The sequence below is a fragment of the Fukomys damarensis genome, unplaced genomic scaffold (genome assembly GCF_012274545.1).
Source record: "Fukomys damarensis isolate Sample0158 unplaced genomic scaffold, DMR_v1.0_HiC HiC_scaffold_13, whole genome shotgun sequence".
NCBI lineage: Eukaryota > Metazoa > Chordata > Mammalia > Rodentia > Bathyergidae > Fukomys > Fukomys damarensis.
This window is the reverse complement of record NW_022900925.1, coordinates 37,818,468-37,824,278: the sequence shown is the minus strand read 5'-3', so window position 1 is coordinate 37,824,278 and position 5,811 is coordinate 37,818,468.

Here is a 5,811-nt window from a genome sequence, read left to right as displayed (position 1 = left end):
GGCGCTGGCCGCCTGGCTCGGCCACTTCGGCCGCATCCGGAGCGAGGCAGCCCCGAGAACCAGAGGGGTGGAGGCCGAGTTCCAAGGAAGGACGGGGCACTTAGAGGCTGGGCTTGCAGATGCGAAGTGGGTAACTGCGGTGAACCTTAGCATCATCTCAGCTATTTTCTGTCCTCGGTATTGAACACAGGGCCTTTGCACTGAGCTACACCCTCCACCCCTTTTAACATTTTGTTTTTATTTATTTATTTATTTACTTATTTTTGGTACTGGGGCTCGAACTCGGGTCCTTGCGTTTGGGAGGCAGGTGATGGAACCACTGAGCTAAATCCTCCACCCTCACCCTGTTTACATTTTGAAAAATAATCTCTATAGCCCAGTCTGAGCTTCAGCCTACAATCCTCCTGCCTCAGCCTCCCAGTGTGCTGGGCTTACCAGTGTCTGCCACCAAACCTGGCTCAGTTTTCACCTTTTTTTTCTGTTTGTTGTTTGAAACTGGGGATTGAACTCACAACTTTGCACTTTTGAGACAGGCAGCAGAACCACTGAGCTGAATCCCTGGCCCTCAGTTTTCACTTTTGTATTTGTCTCCTTTATTGCCTTAAACTTTGGGTCAGATTCCTCCCCCCACCCCCAGAGATAAGGCCTCTAATCTGCAACAGTCCTGCCTCAGCCTCCTGAATGCTGAGATTGTAGCCATATGGTGCACAAATGAAGCTGGCTGTGCCGGAACCTCGCAGAACCAGTCCTGCTGTACCGATCAAGTAGACCAAGCTAGACAGGATTATTTCCCTGCCAGGTCTGCACCTTGTAGCCAGTGCCTTTGCTCCCCTTTTCTATAAAACCCTAAAGCTGCCCTGTGTGGTGGTACATTGTTCAGGCCGAGGCAGGAGGGTCGCTGTGAGTTGGAGGGCAGCCTGGGCTACATAGCAGACAACACTGCCTCACAATCAAAAAACAAAAAATAAAGGCTTGAGCTGGGGATTTAACTCAGTGGCTCCGCCTGCTTGGCAAGTGCAAGGTCTTGAGTTTGATCCCTGGTACTGGAAAAACAAAAAACAAAGTTTGCGCCAGCCCCGCAAAGACCAGTCTTGAAGTCTTGAATCTCTGTCCCTCTCAGAGTGGCCAGGCTGATAAAAGCTGCTCTCGGGATGCTGCCTCCTTGATTGGGGTTTTGAGGCCGCACCCGGCCTGTTAGGACCCCTGGGACTGGGTGGGAGTTATCGCTGAAACCTCCAGTCGGAGCTTGCAGTAGGAAACGGCTTCAGATTCCGCAGTCAGTGAACACCAGCGAGTGGCCGGTTTAACGCGGCTCTTTGACAGGGCCTCCTCACCTCCACGGCAGGCCAGGGCCTCTGGCGCCACAGCCCTGGTAGCTGTCCCGAGGAAAATGCGGGCCCTGGGACGACATCGCCAAGTGAGTGAGTCAGACACAGAAGTCACTTGTGACGTAGCTACTCTTCTGTGAAAAGTGGAAGGATAAGAACCTGGAAGTCGGCCTTTTGGAGATGGGAAAGGGATCTAGGGATGGAGGAAGAGGAGGGGAAAGAAGAAACAGAAGGGGTTAGGGTTCGCTGTGGTGTACTGACCCTCGTCATGACGGTGTGTTAACAAGAGAAATCTGAGAGCTGCCACGTGTAATGCAAGCACTTGGGAGGCTGAGCAGGGAGGGTTGCTGAGAGTTTGAGGCCAGGCTGGATTACATAGTGAGGCCCTGTTTGAAAAATAAAGACAATGAGATTTGTATCTCTTCTGTGTATGAAACTCATGGTGCTGTTCACCTATAAGTAGTTCAGCAAAACTGTCTCTTGTAAAAGCCATTAAGTGGGCTGGGAATTGAGCTCAGTGGTTCTGCCGCCTGCCTTGAAAGTGCAAGGTCCCCAGTTCAATTCCCCAAACAAAACAAAACCATTGAGCATGAAACCAAGATTTCCATTTATAGCTACAAAGAAAATTCTTCTTTATTCTTTTTTGTTGTTGTTGGTTCTGGAGACAATCAAGAGAGAGCCTTTGCACTGAGCTGCAGTCCCAGTCCTTTCTCGGCTTGAACTTGCATCCTCCTGCCTCAGCCTCCCAGAGTGCTGGGATTACAGGCGTGCACCACCATCCACTACTGAAAATTCTAAATATGTATTAATTTGTCACTGTCACCAGTGTGTGGTTCCAATGGGTCAGAGTTGAGATGACCTATAAGAAAACAGGCAAAGTAACAATGCTGAATGTAAAGAGCCTTTAGAAAAGTGGAGTGGGGCACCCCTGTAATTCCAACACTCTGGGAGGCTCAGGCAGGAGGATCACCAGTTGTAGGCCAGCCTGAGCAACTTAGTGAGACCCTGTCTCAAAATAAAAAAATTTAAAAAGGGCTGGGGGTGCAGCTCTGTGTGAAAACCCTGGGTTCAATCCCCAGCACTGAAGAAGAAGAGGAAGAGGAAGAAGAAAGAAGAAAAAGTAGACTAGCCGGAGTGGCGGCCCATACTTGTAATTCCAGCACTCGGGAGGCTGAGGCAGGAGGATCGCTGTGAGTTCGAGACCAGCCTGGGCTGCATAGTGAGTTCCAGGTCAGTCTCAACTACATAGTGAGACCCTGTCTCAAAAAAAAAAGGCAGGCTAATTTAAACAGCCTGAATGTAAAATACCGTGATGGCTGCCTGGGGACTAGGCCAGGGCCGAGAGGGCTAGGACACCTGTGAGAGCGAGGCCGGGTCTCCTGACGGCGGTAACGGTCGCACATGTGCTCAGCACCGCGTGCGTGCAGTTTATGGGACGCTAATTGCATCTCAATAAAGTCGGGTTAAAAAGCGCAGTGCCGCCCTTCACAGTGACTCTGCTCCCCGCGGGTGTAAGTGCTGACAGGAGCCCCGTTCTGGTCTCACTGTAAAACACTCAGCTGGTGACACACAGGGCCCTGGGGCATAGCACCAGGCCCCAGGTGAGCGGGGCCGTTTTTTTTAAAAAGGCCAAGGCCTCGGGCACCTTGGCAAAGGCAAGGGCACAGGGTTGGGTGACAGCCCTGCTCACTCTGCCTGGCTGTTTTCTCATCTACTTCTGGGGTTTTATTTGTTGTTTTTTGAAACAGGGTTACACTGTGTAGCCCAGCGGCCTGGAACTGCGGCGATCCTTGTGCTCCAGTCTCCCAAACTGGGATGACAGGTGCGGCCCCCATGCCTGGCCTGGCGGGTTGGGTGTTCCTGCGACTGATGGCCCCACATGTCCCCGGCTCAGACACCTTCAGATTGGTGTCAGGTGTGGACACGTTGGTCAGGCGGGCATGGTTGCCGCTGATCCCGCCTGGCTCGGAGGGAGTTTCCAAACCTGGAACCTGGCTGGAGAGATAAGGAGCAGAAATAATAGATCAATAATAAGCAGAAATAAGAAAGCTGTGCACAGAAAGGCTGAGTGGGTCGTGTGGACTGGCCGAGGGCGTCCACATGCGTGGAGGGCAGAAGGCAGGCTGCATACTAAGCCCTAATCCCGCATCCCCAGAAGGGAGGCTGCAGCCCAGGGCATCCTGAAGGGTCCTGGGGGTGTGATGTGAGGCTAATCTCCTGGGAGCCCTGTCTGTCTCCAGCTGTCTAGGGACAGAGGTGGCTGAGCTTGGTGTGGTGACTCTCACCTGTCATCCCAGCACCTGGGAGGCTGAGGCAGGAGGATTACTGTAACTTTTTTTTTTTTTTTTTTTAATATCAGGGACCGAACTCAGGACCTTGTGCTTGCGAGGCAGGCATCAGCACACGCTGGGATCACAGGTGTGTGCCACTGCGCCTGGCTGGCTGATCCTTTTGTTTTTTTTTGAGACAGAGTCTTGCTTTATAGTCCAGGCTGGCCTCAAACTCATGGTGATCCCCCTGCCTCAGCCTCCTGAGTGGCACGCACCAGCGCGCCTGGCCTGGCCTGCCCTTTGTCTGCCACACAGTGAAACTGACCTCCAGCCCAGTCCCGAGGAGGCACAACAGAACTGACAGTAGGATGGCAAGAAGCTGGGGGCAGAGGACGCTCGGAGGGGCTGGTGGATAACGAGTCGCTCTGGGTTGGGGGTGGGCTCCTGGGCCTCCGGCCAGCACCTCTCCACCCTTACCCCTCCAACATTTACTTCCTGATGCCCCGCCCCAGTGCAGCCAAGGTGGGACATCTGTCAGGGGACTGAACTGGCAGCGAGCTGGGTGTTTATTGTGTGCGTACTTTGCACCAGGCCCTCTTCACAGCAGTGTCCAAAGCACACAGACTCAGCCTTGGGCACCTGTGTCGCACCCTGAAGGACAAACTGCTTTACAAGGTGCAGCTTCCACCGGATGTGGTGTTGCACATTGGCCATCCCAGCACCAGGGAGGCTGAGGCAGGAGGATTGCAGGGAACTGGAGGCCAGCCTGGGCTACACCGTGAGTTCAAGGCCAGCCTGGACTACAGAGAGGGGGCCCGACTCAAAAAAAGAAGAAAAAAAATGCCATTGCTGGATTAAACAGCAAGTGCCCCTCTACAGTTACAGGCCTCGCTACTGTGGCAAACAGCGACACAGGGACAGCCTGTTTTCCCTGATCGTGTTGGTGTCCTCCCAGGCACGCACCATGTCACCTGGGCATCACTGAGCCTCCTGTCACTGAGCCCTGCTCAAGGACCCCGCACTGCTGCTCCCCAGAGCTGGCCCAGGGCACCGACACTAGGACACAGCTCGCTCCTCAGGGAGATTGTGCTGTCTGGGGAGGGACTCGACCCCTGCAGAGGTGCGGGGCTCTTCTGGGTCCCCCCTCTTTCAGCAGCAAGAGGTCAGCACAAGTGAGGAGCTGCGCCTTGTTTGTTTCTGTTATTTTGAGACACGGTCTTGCCATGTAGTCCAGATGGCCTTGAGAACGGCCGACAACCCTCCTGTCTCAGCCTCCCAAGTATGGAGCGACAGGTGTGGGCCACGGTGCTGGGCTGAAGCTGCTGTTTGTAAAGGTCGAATGAGACCGCAGGAATCGGAGCAGGGCACGCGAGGACACAGGGAGGTCTGCCCACAAGTGTCGCAAAGCTGTTGCTGGGTGCGTGTGCCTGGAGTGCTGGGCAGGTGCCAGCTGCTGACCCGGGCTGTGGGAAAACCCCATCACCTGAGCCGCACACAGCGCTGGCTCCCTGCCTGCAGCTATGGGCGGCAGATGCCGGCAGTGCCGGGGCCTGCAGGACGCGCTGGAAGCCAGTCTGCCTCTGCAGGGAGCAGGGAGGGTGGCGGCAGTATCCAGCCACCTTGTCCCAGCTTGGGTGGGCCAAGAGCCGACTGCAGGGGTCCAGCATGCAGGAACCTCCAGTGGGGGCCTCAGCTCAGCCCAGGCCACGGAGGCAAGCAGGTGACAGGGCCTGCTGCGTGACTCTGGCCACCTAGTCCCACCTCTGACGGTCCATCAGGGGCGCAGCAGCAGGACCATGTGGGAACTGGAGAGCTGTCTGCCACGGCTGACGAACACAGTCGTCCCAGCACCCTAGGAGGATGAGGCAGGAGGATCACAAGCTCGAGCCCCGCCTGGGCAATTTAATAATTTAGGGAAATTCTGTCTCAAAATACAAAATAAAGACGTCAGGGGATGGCTCTGGGTTCAATTCCCAGTGCCAAAAATAAAAAGGCAGCCAGGGCCCCCAAGCAGCTCTGCGGCCTCGCAGGCGGCCCCCCCACTCGGTGCCCGACACTAACCGCCGGGCGGCCCAGCCCCGCAGCGATCAGGCCACACAGAGAAACCCGCCGAGCGTACTCAGCTCGCGGCAGACCAGCCCATCTCCCCACCCGAGAGCCCGCCCACACCCGGCCTCCCAGAGCCCGCGGAGGACTCGAGACTACAAGTCCCA